Genomic DNA, 18,250 nt, shown 5'->3' with positions numbered 1-18,250 from the left:
CCTAATTGAAAGACCACTCTCTTTTAACCATTTCTTAAAACTTATCGGGAAGCAATTTTTATTCTTCTCTCCCTTTAATTTTAAAAATTTAGATATGAAAATATATTTACTTATTTACATTTTGATTTTAAAAAGTGAAACCTTTCATCAATACTTTCCTTGTTCTCTCATTAAATAAAGTTCAAATAACTTCATTAATCTAATTTAATTCAAATTAAGTACTTAGTCATATTCATTAGGACCTATGTTACTTGAAACAACCCAATTGCAATGTAACAAGAAATGATATATTAAAAGGTTGTTTGTTTTTTTCAACAAAAAAATATATGTCAAAAAAATAATTTTATCATTAAATAATTTTATCAATTTTACTGATTTTAAAAATATATTTAAAAGAATTTAATATTCTTAAATATTAAAATTTGTAAATTAAATTAAATTATAAAACAAATAAAAGGAAATAAGATAACAAATAGTTAGTTGTATGTAGCCATTGAAAAATCCATTGATCTACAACATAATCATTACAATTATCAGCAAATTAATTAATATAGTTGAAAACTAGAGTTTTCTTTATTATCAAATTTATTAATGTAGCCATTGACTATGAAAAAACTAGAGTTGTCTTCTTTATTTGCCAGAAATCTATGTGTTATCACAAAATTGCATTTGCCATAAATGAAATTGAAAATTTTAGCTCTCAAACTGGATTGTGTTGGAAAGATGACATGAAAATATACATATGATGAAGGCTATGTGTGGCATTGGAAATAATAAGAAAGTTGAGAAATGTTCATTCCAACGGAGAAATGCATTTTGGACATTGAAACATTAAATATCCTTCTCCCGTCATGTTTCTCGTAACATAGATTTTGACATATATTATTTATAGTTATACTAAAGAATTTTGTTGAGAACATATTTAGTTATTATTCTTTAACTTTCAATTTTATTCACATGAGGGTTAAAGAAGAGATATAATGGATTAAAGTAGAAACAAAACATATAATAGTCTACAATGGAGTCTATATGGTATGTGCATCCAGGTCATCCATACCCACCACTATCAAGGAGCTAACCTCTTCTACCACAACCACACTTTTTCTTTCAACTCACATCCACTTAGACACTCACAAAACAACATAAAGTAGTTAGTACCCAACTATCATAAGCAATGAAATCATAACTCATGCATTAAATTTCCAATTACAACATCATATCATGTAATCTTCAATGCAATCACATTCATTTTTATTTCGTCATCAATTATAACATCATTTCATATCAAATCATCATCACATATAGCATTGCTATGCATCAAAGTATATTATCAACATCATGTACTATATCATAACAAAATATCATTATAAATCAAATCAAGCATATCTTGAAGAGCAACATAGTTATATAGTAGATCACCACATCGATCGGGCAAGGTCTAAATCAAAAGAAAACTCATAAGGACCAAATCACATAATCATATAGTCAAATTACTCTTTGAATAGAGTCTAGGTCGAAAAAAATATTAACCAAAAGTTTAAAATAAGAAAGTCAACACAACTGATGCCCTTAATTGCCATTTGACATCCACTAACCAAATCGACTAAGTCAAAGTGTGCCTACAACTTCCTACAAAATAGAAGTCACACAGATTAGGTTCTAACATTAACAATAAAGAAATAGAATACAAGATAGTAAAACTAACTTTTATATATATACATCTAGCAATTTCTTTTAGAGGCACCTATTTTTATACATTATCTCAGTACCCTAAGCAGCTGAATTTTTCTTATAAATTATCTCAGCATACTAAGCAGTTGAAAAAGTTTGAACGGGCCATTCAATCAGAAAAATAGATTCACCAAACTCTCCATATGCAAAGCATAGTTGAAACTCATAAAAGCGTTTGAAAAAACATAAAACATATAATCTCCCCGGTTATTTTGTTATTAGTAATTTAATTATAAGGCCAAAACAGATTTTTATGGTAATCTTGCTTTCTCTTATTCACTCGCTATCCACATGGGAGCTCCTCTAGCAGCTTACTCCAATGGCAGATGAACAACATGATCAAAGGATTAAACCATTGAATAATCCACACTTTTAAGATCCTAATTGTTTAGTTATTTCTTTAAAGAGCATGTGCTTGTAGTTATCAAGGCATCATGGAACTCTGCTGTGAGAAATTAAATCATTCATATGTGTTCTTTAAACATCAACATGAATCTAATTCCTCATTAATTTGTGTATTGAAATTGGATCAGGAGACTGTAGTTGTTGGATTGGCATAGGAAATTCTCTATAATTTGTAAAACTAATGCTCAGCCGAAAGTAGGAGCAATCCACCTCAAAAAAATGAGACATACCTAACAATTACGGCAAACCACACATTTAGAAAAGGAAAAAGGGAAGCTCAAATTTGTGTAAACAGCCACTCTCCAGAGATCTGAAAATTACAGTCAAAGGAAGACACAGTTTCAAAATTCAAATCCTTAACAGGTTTTTTCATTGGCTTAGTATATGTTATTGTTACAAATTACCAATTCTTTAAACTCTTTCTCTGCTCATGTTGAATTCTTTTAAGAAAAATTGGACCAATACCGGCAATCAAGACCAACAAAACTAATTCGATCATTAACAGTTTCCTTTAAACCATAATCCATATCAAAGCTTAAAATGAGCCCTTAGAAAACAAATTCTTACAACTCTTGCACCATAAGACATTAGAACATGCCTACTAAGAATATAAGGAGATCGGCACCCAAACCCATGAGACATTAGAACATGCTTAAAACGATATATTCCATGCATTTAGGATGAATTTACAGCAGGTGAAGATGCAAGAAAGACTATAAACTAACAACTGAACTGAAGGATCAATTTACTGTGAATAGCAGACCCGTATTTAGAGAGAAATAAATGACGGAGGAGTTATGATATTTATGTACTCTACAACTAGCAATGCTTAACGTAGATGATATTCAAGTTCTTATGCCATTCTCTAAAAACAACCCAGTATAGATTTCCTTATCTTGGTATATCGATGGAACCTGAATCTGAAGGAGGATCAAAATCTGAAGACTGAGAAAAGGAGCCCTGTTCCACAGAAGAATATGTAGCTTTAGGCAGTGTGTTGGGTAGACGTGGCATCGGCACTTCAAAGTTCAAGATCTATAGCACTTGCCTCATATTAGGTCTCGTAAAAGGATCTGGATGGGAGCACCATAGTCCTATCATCATCAGTTGTTCTATCTATGCCCTATCAAATACTCCCAGTAAATCTTTGTCCGCTGCATCAAACAAACTGTCTTCACCATACAAACCCCAGACCCATTCCACAAGCCTTACTTTTGAGCTTTCGAGTCTATGATCTAAGACCGGTCTTCCATAGGCTATTTCCAAGGCAACTGCACCAAAGCTGAACACATTTGACTCTGTGCTACTTATTCCTGTGACTGCACATTCAAGTGCTAGGTACCCTAGTGTCCCTACTATCTTGGTGGTCTGAAACCATTCATCATGTTTTACTAGTCGTGCCAATCCGAATTCCCCCACCTTCACATTGAATTCAGAATCAAGCAAAACATTGCTAGATTTGATGTCTTTGTGGACTACACATTCATCCCAGGACTCGTGCAGATAGAGTAGCGTATTGGCTATGTCAATGGCGACTCCGTATCTGCTATTTCACTGTAGTTCTCTCCTTTTGCCAAAGAGGAAACGGTCAAGACTCCCATTTGGCATGTATTCAAACACCAACAGCAGTTGGCTCTTCTCATGGCACCACCCCAATAGCTGAACCAAATTTCGATGTCTCAGATGGTTGATTGTGCTTATTTTAGGAAGATACTCCCTTTTCCCTTGCTTTGATCCTGCAGATATGCGCTTCCCTGCAACTATTTCGCCTGATTTCACCAAAGTGGCTCTGTACACATCGCCGAATCCTCCTCGGCCAAGCCTTTTTCCCTCGCTGAAACTACTTGTGCCCGCACTGAGCTCAGAGTATGTGAATTTCCTCAGAACATTTTCCAGTGCGATATCCATATCGGACTGCTCTACTTCTTCTGCTTTCTCTTTGCTTCCTCTAGTGTAATAATAAATGGAAATGGAAAGGAAAAGTGCTGAAACCAAAATGGCAAAGCCAACTATTAAACCTACTTTCCACCATATTTTCTTCTTCTCAAAAGAGACAGGAAGAACATTAGGGAAGTGGACTGTAAAGTTCCAAGAAATTATTCGATGCATATTGTTTGAAGCATCGGTTGCAGCTGAAAACCCCACGATAACATCTGGAGCAAGATATCTTCTTAAATTTATGTTATGCAAGAAGATGCCTTGTATTCTGCCCTCTGATTTTGTAGACATAGTCAATATATTATCTTGGTTAAGGTATTCTATCCTAACATCCCAAAGCTCATTGTTATTTAATCTTTGAGAAAGACAATGAAAAGCTTGAGCTGTATCCAGATCAATTGCAATGTGATTAACATTTGAAAGTGAGGGACTTTGAGTTTTAAATGTGTTGAATTGAACATCTACAATATGGATAATAGAATTGATAAACTACTGAATAGAAATAGAGCACAGATAACAACAGAAAAATAGGGCATAACAGAGTAACAATAGAACAACAGAACAGAGGAACAGCTGAATAGAGAGACAAAGGAAATAGTAAAACCATAGTATTATTAATTACTACTGATTTTGTTGCATACATAAGACAAGAAGCTGGGTATTTATGAGCATACTGCAGACCTCTGGAAAATTCGTGTAGGCTATGATGGAGAGAAAGGAGAAATCAAGACAATTCAAGATGTTTTTGGTTGTAAATTAAATACTCGACTACCATAAGAAATAAATAAACAGCATTTGTTATAACACCCCCCCATAATGTTTATTTTGAGGGGATTGGAACATCCTTGAGTTGTAATAGATCTCTAAATTTAGTAAATTTTATAATAAACAATGCTTTTGTAAATATATCTGCAACTTGATCTTCTATTCCACAAAATTGAAGCTCCACCTCTTGACTTTCAATTAGATCTCGAACAAAATGATGATGCACTTCTATATGCTTGGACCTTGCATGATATACTTGATTTTTGCCAACTTGATAGTACTTTAGTTGTCACAAAATATTGTAGTTGGTGAGCCTTGTGGATTGTTCAATTCTTCAAGTAATCGTCTAAGCCATATTGCCTCTTGAGATGCCTTTGATGAACCAATATATTCGGCTTCAGTAGATGATAGTGGCACTATTGATTTCTTTTTCCTGCTCCATGAGATTGATCCCAATCCAAGATGGAAGATATATCCTGAAGTTGACTTTCTATCATCAATGTCACCTACATAATCAGAATCTGTATATCCACCTAAGGTAGGCTCTCCTCCATATTTATATTCGATGCCAAAATGGTAAGTACCCTTAATGTATCTTAATATTATTTTGGCTACTTTCCAATGTTCAATGTGTGGATGTGTCATGTACTTGGATATAATACCAACTGCATATGCAATATCTAGTCTAGTTATAGTAAGATACAAAAGATTTCCAACAAGTTTCCTATACAATTTTCCATCCACCTTTTTTTGAGTAGAGTTAGTACTCAACTTCAATCCTACTTCACAAGGTGTATTCTATGGTTTAAAATCATTCATATTAAATTTCTTTAGTACATCAAGAGCATATTTAGTTTGAGAAAGCATGATTCTTCCTTCTTCTTGCCATACTTGTATGCCCAAAAAGTAGTGCATTAGCCCTAAATCAGTTATTTCAAAAACTTGTTTGAGTTGATCTTTAGTTATCTCAATATCATGTGTGTGATCTCCTATAATAATCAAGTCATCCACATACAATACAATGATAACAACTTTATCATCACTATATTTTATATACACATCTGGATCAACTTTACTTCTTTTAAATCCAACATCTAGAAAGTACTTATTTATTTTTGAGTAACATGTCCTTGGTGGTTGCTTAAAACCATAGAGTGATTTTCTTAATCTACACACCAAATTTTCTTCACCATATTTAATAAATCTTGGTGGCTATTGCATGTAAATTTTTTCTTCTAAATCACCATGCAAAAATGCACTTTTTACATCCATTTGAAAAATTTTCCAACCAAACTTTGCAGCTAAAGCAACTATTGTATGAATGAAAGTCATCTTAGCTACTGGAGCAAAGGTTTCAGTATAGTCTATACCTCCTTCTTGTGAGAAGCCCTTAGCCACTAACCTTGCTTTGTATTTTTCAATAGCTTCGTTTGATGTGAACTTGGTTCTATAGGCCAACTTGCAACCAACCACATTTTTGCCTTCTGGAAGTGTTGTTAGTTCCCATGTTCCATTCTTTATCAAAGAGTTGTTTTCTTCTTGCATGGTCGCTTCCCATTCATCTTTTCATTTTGCTTATTGTACGTGCTTGGAGTGTCAACCTGCATCACCTTGGTCATGAGAGCATAGTTAACAAATATATTTCTAGGACCTTCTTGATAAATTTCTTGGATGCTTCTAACTTTTCTTGAATTTTCATTATCACTTTCACTTGATTCTTCAACTTGAGTCTCTTCCCATGTAGTAGTTTGCACACCTTGACTTTGACCATTGGTAGAAGTAGAATTTTCTTCATCAATCAAAATTGGAAAGAAAGATAATGTTGGAGAGTTATCATTCTTAATATCTTCATCAAACCATACATTTATTTTAATATAGATTTCATTAGTTTTAGGATTATATAATCTATATCCTTTTGATTCCTCACTATATCCAACCATTATGGACTTCTCACTCTTTCTTTTAAGTTTGCTCCTTCTTTCATTAGGAATGTGAGCATATGCATTGCAACGAAAAATTCTAAAATGAGATACTGTAGGCTTTCTTCCACTCCAGGCCTCTTCTAGTGTTATGTTCAAAATTGCCTTAATAGGTGTTCTATTCAAGATATATACGGCAGTATGAACTACTTCAGCCCAAAATTTAGTTTCTAGATTTCTAGAATGAAGCATACACCTAGCCATTTCTATTATAGTTCTGTTTTTCTTTTCAGCAATCCCATTTTGTTGGGGTGAATAAGATACAATTGATTCCTTTTTTATGCCATGTTCTTTACAAAAATCTAAAAAAATCTTATTCATGTATTCAGTCCCTCTGTTAGTTCTTATTATCTTTAAGCACTTTCCACTTTTTTTTTCAGTCAAAGCTTTTAACTCCTTAAACTCTTGAAACACTTCATCTTTCTTTCGTAGAAAATACACCCAAATTCTTCTACTATAATCATCTATAAAGGTGAGGGCATACCTTGATCATCCAATCGATGGTGTTTTAAAAGGACCCATTACATCACTATGAACTAGATGTAGAGGAGTTTTTGATCTCCGTGATTTACCTTGAGGGAAACTTTCCACATGTTGTTTTCCCATTGCACATCCTTCAAATTCCTTGGGAGTTAATGATATCTTTGGAAGCCCATGCACCATTTGTAATCTCTCCATAAGCTTGAGACTTTGAAAATTGACATGCCCCAAATGCTCATGCCATAACCTACTCATATCATCATATTGGGTAATAGCACACATATGTTTATTTCCATATTTAGAAGTAAATTATTGAAACATATATAATCCATTCTTCATTTTTCCAATTGCAATAACTCTATAATTATCATTGACATCCTTGATTAAACACTTATCATTGTAGAATTCTATTTTATGTCTTTGACTTGCAATTTGAGATACTGAAAGTAAATTTGTTTTCAATTTAGGGACTAACTTCACATTTTTGAACAAACCATTATCAACTTTGACATCACTAGTCCCTTTAACTTCTAAAGCACTATTATCCCCCAAATATATTTTCTCTATATTATTTTTACTTATTGATTCAAATTGATTCTCATTATGAGACATGTGTTGTGTAGCACCAAAATCAATAACCCAATCATCTTTGAAAGTATTATTTTCTTTAAGTGTAACACAAAATGCATTTCTTTAGAGTCATCAAATTTGGGAGAATTATTTATCATTTTTTCTATATCTCTCTTCTTTTTGAAACATTCATTTTCCTTATGACCATTTTATCACAATAATGACATTTCCATTTACTTCTGTTATGATCTATAGATGAAACACTCTTATTTTCATACTTCAAATTTCTTTCTTTAAATTGATTATCTTGTGACTTCTTATAATATTGTTTTCCTTTCATTACAAATGCTTGAGATTCACCATCAAATGATTCTTTTTTTTTAACTTGTCTTTTCTCTTCTTGAACTAACTTAGCACACAATTCTTCAGATTTAATATTTTTTAGTTTATCCGCAGTATTTAAATCCCTTATAAATGATTGATAAGATCCTGGAAGACTTTGTAATATAATTTGCACAAAATCTCTATCACTTATATCTTTTCCAAGAGAAGCAAGCTCATTCTTCTTTTCCTTTAACTTATTTAAATGTAGGACTATCTCTTGTGAGCTTGATAATTTCATATTGTATAACTCAGTAGTGAGAGATAGGATCCATACATCACCTGAATTCTGATATAGATCCTTCAAAATCTCTCATACTTTGACTCCACTTCTCTCATTACGCACTTTCGAAAAAATCTCTTCTGAAAGTGTAAGCTTGATTAGTGACACTATCGTCTTGTCCCTTTTATTCCAATTATCTTGATCCTTTCCTAGATTTGTAGGCCTCTGTTCATTACCAATCACAATATCATAACAATTTTGAAAAGTTAGAGTGATTTCAACATGAGATACCCAATCATAATAATTTTTTCCAGCAAAGTAACACTAAGTAATTTCATTATCAAATTCTCTCCCTTTTGAATGAAAATGAAAAAGATTTCAAAAAAAAACTTTAATACTCAAATTGAATATTGAAAACCTCTCACCAATTTGTTGAACAATGTCTCTTTCTTTTGCTGCTGTATTGATCTTTTTGCCACATAAATTGTTGATGCTGCTCACTCTCAGACTACAGCCTGCAAGTAAAAGATTCAGCCAAAAAAACATTTACAGCCCAAAGAACAAAGATTGCTCTAATACCATGATAAACTACTGAATAGAAACAAAGCACATATAACAATAGAAAAATAGGGCACAACAGAGTAACAGCAGAACAACAGAACAGAGGAACAGCTGAACAGAGAGACAAAAGAAATAGTAAAACCATAGTATTATTAATCACTACTGATTTTTTTGCATACATAAGACAAGAGGCTGGGTATTTATAAGCATATTGTAGACCTCTGGAAAGTTCTTGTAGGCTACATGGAGAGAAAGGAGAAATCAGGGCAATTCAAGATATTTTTGATTGTACATTAAATACTCAACTACCATAAGAAATAAATAAACATTATTTCTTCTAACAAGAATTACCATTGCTAGATTTATAAGAAAGGAAAAACTATTCGGGCTCAGTGCCGTAGCAGAGGTGATTACCATATTCTGGAGACTACATGAAGAAAACAATTCCATCGCTAGCAAGTCCATTGTCAGTTATTTCAAATTGAAAATGAGTAACGAAATCAGAATTGCTAAGCAGAATTGTAGTATTGTAAACTTCTCTACCTTCACTTCCGCCATATTGACCCTTTGTCATGTTTGTCACTTGGATTACATTTTCATCTATAAGAAAAGCATCACCATCTAGCCGAACATGGTTTTTGCCATATAGTTTGAAGCTTAAGGACGGTACATTATCTGCTTCTGCAATTACGAATTGTAACACAAGAAACTGTGATACTATACCAATAGAAAGTAGTACTGTTGAGATTCTTGAAGCCGTTAAACATTACTCTGGAGCCCACTGTAATCCTCAAAGAATTCTTCACCTGGTAGTAGATTTATGAAGGAATGCCTTAATTTTTTTTATGGCAACTGATAGTATATGTTCCTGGCAAACACTATAAGTTAATTCAAATAGAAACACCGTCACTTTTCCAACCATGACTACCAAGGAGAAAACTTGATCCAAACAATTTCAATGCCTAAGGAATTGGAGGGTGAATTGTTTATCAAAATTGTACATCTAATCACAAAAGTGGCTCTAGAATAATAAAATAGATTCTATAAAAATGTAAAATGGTGTTGAATTGTTTTTTTTTAATATAATTATTTTTTATGAAGATATGTGAGACAAGGCACCTGAATTACCAATTAGCAAAGCCCCCACATAGACGCAGGAAAATTAAAGAGATTACAAAAGGATTTGAAGTAATAGACGAAGAAGTTTACTATGATTGTAATCAAAATAGAAATATTTCACGCGCATGGTACTGCTATGCAAAACAGAAAATATTCCAATCATTGAGTAGAATCATCTACTTTGCGTCACCCATCTCTTCCATCATTCTATTTCTAGTAAGTAAATTATTTTGAGGATGTATTAAACGAACTTGTGGAGTTATTTCAGCATAAGAACGTGGTCCACTGCTGCAAGAGATGCTTTACAGTCCACTTCTATGACCTATTCTCTCCTTGTTTTATTTGTGGGAAGTATCTCTTTACTGTATGTTGCTTTTATCCAATGAAAAAGAGCACGCATGGCACGAAAAATACCTATGACACCTATGAATTTGGGCTCAGCTTACTCTAATAAAAATGGCATGTGAAATGGTTGCATAGAAAAAACTAAATCCACATTGCTTTTCTCTAAATAGAGCAATTAGAGACGAAGTCATTTGCTATATTTGAATAGTATTGATGCTCGTTCATGTACAAGCCACTGAGGAAATGTCATTGGGCCTCGTACTCTTGGTTTTGGATACCTAACTGAAATAAGTTTTTGGTAGGAGTGCACTCCAATTATATGAAATTAGGTTTAGAGGTGTATAGACTTATTAACACTACAATCTTATATCTGTGTGAAGTGTGTTAAATGATATAGCTATAGAGTTTATTATTTATATGATTATCAAAAACTTTTTAATCTATATTTCTATTTTAAAGATATTGTCTTTTTCAATTGGACCCTGGTATATTAGTGATCTAAAATGGCTCCAAATGATCTCACATAAGTCTAAGACCAAGTCTTCCTATGTGCAAGATGCTAACATTATAAGTGATGAGGCTGTGATTGTGCCTTAAATTTGACAAAATGGATAACCCAAAGTCCTTGGCTCATGCTCTCAAATGTTAGTAGGTAGTGCTCAATCTTCCAATAGTTCGTCTCCCATTTTATTGTCATGTATCTAATAATTTGTGTCCTTCTGTGTGTGCTTCCACATGCATATTTTAACAATCAATTGAGATTAATTCTGTAGCATATTGTTAGAACTACTAGTAAATTAAGCTATATGAATAATACATCCTCTATTTTGGGTGCTACATTGCTTGTTTTTGGGAGCTACAAATTGAGGTTGCAACCTCTAAAAATGTTATGTAATTGTAATGTTTGACATAGTTGGGAAACACTAATCTATGCTAAAATTTTAATAAAGAAATTTGTGCATTAGAAACATTGTAATAGAGAAAAATAGTAATTGTTAGATCGTAGGAGATAACAAAAGAGAAATAGATTATTGTTTTTTGGAAGGCTAATAGTGTAGATCTTTTAAACCCCTTATTTGAAATAAAATTCTCATTGTAGCATATAGTGGTCAAATAAAAATGTACCAAATGAAAACTCTAGGTATTGCATATATAAAGCATTACCAAAGTATTTTTGAGTTTGGATTGTATATGAAAGGGAGTTTGTAACATTGTAATCCAACAAATAAAAAATAAAAAGGAAAGACAGAAAAGGTGATGTAGGAGCATTTAAGGTGTAGGAAAATTCTTACATCAATAGAGAGAAAAATTTTAAAAAATTATTCGAAAAAATGTACAAGATTTAGGAAAAATAGGGAGTAGCATAAAAGTTATTTTTGGAAATAGAAATGAAAATAGTCATAAAGTTACTTTTTGTGACTTATACTTTAATTTTATATTTTTAATTACTTCAAGGATGGGGCCCTAATCCTATACATTAAGAGGACACCACTTGTACCCAAAAATTAGACTATTACAATCTAAATTGAATAATGAAATCCCTCCACTTCAACTTCAAAATTTTAATTTTAATTTTAGTTAAAAAGACTATTTACCACATAATCACTACTATGACTACCATTTTTCCAACTATTAACATAGTAGAAAATAAATAAAACCACAATCCTACTAGTACAATCTTTTGACAGAATGTCCTTATTAATCATACTAATGTTATAGACTATCATTTTTCCTTAAGCATTAAAATGAACCTAAAACCTAACTTTAAAAAATTAAATCTAGAGCACAAATAGTATTATAACCCCTAAAAGAGAATAATCATGGAAAATAATAGGTGTATAACCATAGAGAGAAACATCATTGATAATATTATTCATTAGTGATATCTCCCAAATTGTTTAGAAATACTGGAGATTATTAGTCTACTCCTTTATCTCAACATTTTGGTCCTTCTCATTTGTACCTTTGTGCTAATGATTACCCTATCCTTTTTTAGAACTCTTCTATACTCAAGGCTCATTATAGCCTTCGTATTATACTATCAGTGGACAAGAAATGAGAGTTAATCATATTTTTAAATTTATTTTTAGAATTAGGAAAGGATGCAACATTTCCATCAAGCTCTATGACTTTATTTTGTAATTTTTAAATTTGGGGTCAAAGCTAATTAAATACATGTCATCACTTAAATTAGGGCTTGTTGGGAATATTTCACATCTTAAGTATCTTTAGTGATACCAAAAAGGGGATAATATTCAAGCTCCATAAGGTATTCATTTTAATCCAAATTAATAGTATGATCAAGGGGTTCCCCTTTACCCTTGACACCAAAATATTCTCCATTAACTATATAATTATCATCCTCAAAGTTATATATTTATCCATCTCGTTCTAGTTCATCCTCAAAATCATGTTCAAAGACAATCTATTTTAGATTTTTTTTTTCTTTCATTTCTTTTTTGAGGATGCAGGTCATGCATCTCCTCCATATTCTCCTCTAGCTCTTTCGTTTCCACCATTTAGCTTTTTCATTTTGACCCCTTCCCAACCTTCCTAGGTTTAGTAGAGATTGACTTGTAACTAATGTATTTTGGATTTTTAGGAGTAGATTCCAAAAGCTCAATCTCCTAAGTCCTTTTAGTAGAGCTACTCTTTGTCAATTTGACCTTTTTATTTTAACTATCATTAGATTTCTTAGGGATGAGGTTATTATTGATTACTCTATTTTGATTGAGTTACATGGTTCATCCTATTATGTGTTGGGATTAGAGTGAGAGAAAGAGATAAAATCACTTTTGAAGGGAGACCTGTCAAACTTAAACTAATATAAAAATAATTAAAACTTGGTGTATAAAGGAAAACAAACCCTTTATAAATACTATGCAAAGGCAGGTAAACGAAAACTTTGACATATAAATTTTATTTTCCATATCTAATGTGATTGAATATGAGAATAATATAGCCATGGATAGTAGTATACTAGCCTTCTAAAGTAAAGTATTTCATTACATGGTAACTAACTATTATATAAGGAGTGAGAGAAAGAAGAGACTGACCCAACCCATCTTGTTTGACTAATGTATTTTAACACTTCTCAAAGAACTTCTTTATATAAGATGTGTCATTCTTTATATTTAAAAGTAGCCAAAATGGGGGCTGATCCAAAAAGAGAGAGAGAGAGAGAGAGAGAGAGAGAGAGAGAGAAAATTAGTCAAAAGTCATTACCATATGATTAACCAACCTCCTTCCTCAATATCGAAAACCTCAAAACTAACATGTATCTATACTTAAACTTACTATAGATAATCAATAAAAAAACTTATCTAAATTATACATAAAACAAGTCCAATGTTTAATAAAAAAATAATCCTAATGGGCCAAGTAGTAACCAATAACCATTAAAAAAAGGAAAAGAGAGACTAGGAGATAACTCTTGTTTTTCTAGTTGTTCAAGTTCTCCAATAACAGTCATAGCCAATCATCCATCAAAAAGCTATACAACAAACAGGTTGTCTCTCCATGTCTTTGGAATCTACACTTTCCTCCTTCTCAACCATGTAGAAGGTGAAGGATAGTATCAATGGAATGCATCTTGTGCATAGAAAATTTGGAAACCCTATTCACACCACACTACATCATTTTGGCTAAGTTTGGTGCTCACCCTATTAATTTGGGGAGTATCTTTGATTTCATTTGGCTTCTTAACTGGCTTCAAAGCTTTGTTGATTCCTCTGACAATTTTCATAGATATTCCTACTTATCTTATTATTCCTCTATGGAGGTTGCAGGTTCAGATTCTGTTCACAAGTCTCATTGTTGGTACACCCAGGTCTCTGCTCTCTTGGGCTCAATTGGTATTAGTTTGGATTGTCTTCACCCCTTCCAATTTTCTCTAGACACTCTAGCCCATCTTCTTCCACCTCAACGGGAGTTGAATGAGCATGTTAGACTTGACATCTATAGATAGTATGTTATCACAACTTGGAGAAATCCCCTAGGTGGGATTTTTCTGCACATGGCCTTCTATGTTGAGTACTTTCTTGATATCCAGGATAGGATCATCTTATATCCATAGTACCTCACTCATCATTGGACTCGCACTCCCTGCATCTCCTTGGGATCTTTTAGGGTAGGTTCTCACTAGCTAAGTATTCAGACTGATCACCAAATTAGTAAGGAGGATAGGATCTGTCAGCTTTGTTACCTCAGGGAGGTCGAGACCAAGTCTCACTTTTTTTTTTTTTTGTCCTATTTACTATGAGATCTGAGGGAGATTCTAGTGTTTATTTAGAGAGTGTTAGTCTCTTCCCTCATTTTTTAGAATATTGACCAGCACTATCTTGAACTCTACCTTTAGGAGACCATGGAGCTTCACGAGCACACTATACAGCTTTAGCTTTGCTCAACATCAACCCCTACGCAACTCATCACCTCTTTTTTCAGTCCTACAATTCTTTCTTGAGGATTGAAGTGACCTCTCTACACTATCTCAGTTCACATCATATCTGTGAGACTCCGCAGAGATTATACTTGGCCATGTCCCTCTAATAGACCTCAAAGGTGACCTTCCAGAGTACTTGATTGCCCTAATGCCCACCTTTCCATTTTGGACTAATTCTTGCCTGTGAGGAGTTCTTAGCTATTGTTATTCCTTTTTCTTGGTTCTTTTGTTATTTTACTTTCACATTCTTTCTACAGATGTCATTTGATGCTTCCTCTGCTAGTTTTTTGCCCTTTGTATTGTTTCAAGTCCTTAGATCCTCATCGGTCTCTTGTTGGACATTAATAAATTTATCTTATCTTATCTTATCTAGGTTCTCATTTTTCTTGACTAGGCTAGTGATGGATTCCTCCAACTTCGCAAAATTTGGATTACCTAGAGATTGTTTGACAATAGTAGCTTGCCTCATAGTACTATCCTCCTTTAGAATGTTACCCCCACCATATTGGTAAGACATTTGAAAACACTATAGACTTCCATATCATTTGATTGATGAAGAGGATTTGAAAAGAGAATATAATTATATGAACTAGTGAAGTGGTTGAGTAAAGAAGAGTAAGCATGATGGAACTGCAAAGGGAACTTGATCAGTTAGTATTTGTCAAGATAATGTGTAATTTTATCATTGTATTAAGTGAAGAAGGAAGCTGATTTGAAGTGCAAAAGAGATGATTAATGCAAATGGAAGAGTTAAGGAATATTTCAAGAAAAATATTAAGGAACTTAAGCATTGTCGAGAAAAATAGTATTAGCCAAGTGATAGTAGTGATCGAGTGTAGTAAAGGTTGAGAAAGTTAGTACAAGTCAAGTAAGCTAGTATAAGTTGAGTGAGAAAAGATCAATGATGACTGAGTTACTCAGTGATGATTGAGATGAAGAACATAGTGATGATTAAGTGTCAACAAAATAATAGTTTTTAAAAAGAATTAAGAATCAAAGTTGACACAATTGAATTTATGGATTTGTCAAAATATGCTAAAGATAAGGATTGGTGAGCTAGTATATTTAATACATTAATTGAGTTTGTTAAGTGATCTAAGGCTAAGATTTAATGAGAAGTTTCCAAAAGTTTCAAGAGAAGTAGAAGAAGGAAGAAATGATGACAGATTCAATGAATCTGATAAAACCCTAAGATCTATGGTTATATTGAAGTGGAAAATATCAAATATACCTATTTAAGGAGGCATAGGAGAGATTTATAAGGTTTCTTAAGATTAGTGAATGTTGGACTCAAAAATTTGAGAAGAATAAGTGAAGAATAGAGTTGCAAAGGAGAAGCAAAGGAGAAGCAAAAATTTGGTGATAGAGAGATTGCTTGAAGTATTTCCAAGAAGATCAAAGATGGAGAATGTGATGAAGTCTAGTCAATGAATCAGGAATGAGCCAAATGGAGATCTAAATTCACAAAGTGAGTTGTATTTTATCATACCAACTTAGTTGTTACTTTCTAACCATTGTGGATGTAGTATCCTTTAGTCAAGGTTGACCAAACAATCATTTTGTAAAATCCTTTAATCAATGTTACATTCTAATGGAATTTTTTGAAAACCTCTAATAAGGCCACTCCTAATAAAGTGATTAAATCCTTTAATATGGTCACAACTATTTTTTTTTTTGTAACCTTTAACATGATTGGCTCTTAACTGAGCTCGCTGTAGAAGAGTGAAAAAATGGTAGCATGTTACTTGGTGGTTTTTCCCAAATTGGGTTTCCATGTTAAATCCTAGCATCATGCTTGTGTCAATGAGTTTTTTATGTGTCATGTTATTTATTGTTATATGTTTATGCAATTTGGCATACACTAAAATAGAGAGCTAAGTGTTGATATGAATAATTGGATTACTCATGAATCATTATATTGGTTGATTGGATTTAAGAGTTTGATTAAGTTGTTTGAAGTTGTTGAAGGTTAAATTGATACATATGTACTCGAGGATAACTAATTCACCCCCCCTCAGTTATTCTAATCATTCTAACAATTGGTATTGATGTATTAGTGCTTGTAAGGAATGTTTGAAGGGACTTAATCTAAAGATCAAGATGTATAAAAGAGAAGTAACCAAGATGAAAAAAGAGAACTTCCTAGCATGAAAATGAGTGATAAGATTGCATCTATCTAGAGTTGGAGATTCTACATAATACTACTTCAACAATAAACATATTTAAGTACCTAGACCCATAACATTTGAGCAAATGAAAGAGGAGGAGCATAATCAAATGATGATGGATCTAGAATTTTCCCAAAGTTATGATGAGTTTGATGATGTCAAGGATTGCACTAATACAAAGAAATTGTGGGACAAGTTGGCACAAATCCATGGAAAAGACAAGAATGTGTTAATGCCTAAAGGGAAAGTCTGAGAGGAAAGTTTAACGACATAAAAATGAAGGAAGGAGAAAATATTTTTGAGTATTGTGCTCAAATAAAAGAAGTGGTTAGTGTAATTGGGTAAAAGCACAAACTTGTGTCACCCTTTTGTAAAGGAAAAGGCTAACAAAAATATAACAGTTCACCTTCAATGACATAAAATTGGTATTATTATTTTTAATTTGAAAATGAAGTAAACTAATGAAATGTGTAGAAATGGATGAAGTTGAGGATTATAATTTTTAATAATTATTTGGAATAAGAATTGATACATTTTCCTAATTTTTATACATGATTTTTTAGCTACTAAAAAATGCTAAAAATTAGGGGTCTAGTTCCCACCTCGAAATTATATGAAAATCAACTTATTTAACTTTGATCTCAAACTATGTTATAGATAGCATAGATAGGTAGAACATTCAAGAATAAAAATTGTATTTAGACCTATAATTTCTCTTTTATAATGATTCAAATTTAACCTCACCTAAAATCGATAGTTTTCATCTCCCACCACATTTTTCAAAACAAATCTATTCTAACTAAGACAAAAATTATATATTCTAGAAGAGGACTCTCTCCTCTAGATCATATAATTTTTAAATTTTTTTGATATGATTTAATATTTTTTTCTTTGTCAAAATTGACATCTTTTTGTGTGTTAAAATACGTGCTTGTAGAGTTTTTTAATTACAATATACTATATCTAATTAAAGCACTATAAAATTTATATGAGAATGTTATTGAATAAAAGCTCTATAATATGGTGTTTATATGTTATTTAAAAAGTATCATAAGAAATAGTAAGAGTTATTGAAATGCCACTTTTCTAAAATAATTTTTTTTTTTACTAATTAGATACAAACTAGTATAAAACATGCATTTAA

General features: G+C 32.3%; 1 pseudogene; it reads right to left on the bottom strand.

Annotated features, from left to right (window-relative positions):
* Window positions 1–3,027: 3,027 nt before the first annotated feature.
* The window catches only part of LOC149546487 (L-type lectin-domain containing receptor kinase IX.1-like), a 49,253-nt pseudogene continuing 34,030 nt past the window's right edge, over window positions 3,028–18,250 (bottom strand).

This window comes from Cupressus sempervirens, chromosome 7, assembly GCF_028749045.1.
Source record: "Cupressus sempervirens isolate cs-2001-9-10 chromosome 7, ASM2874904v1, whole genome shotgun sequence".
Taxonomy (NCBI): domain Eukaryota; kingdom Viridiplantae; phylum Streptophyta; class Pinopsida; order Cupressales; family Cupressaceae; genus Cupressus; species Cupressus sempervirens.
The sequence above is the reverse complement of the archived record's forward strand: the minus strand, read 5'-3'. Positions and strand labels throughout refer to the sequence as shown.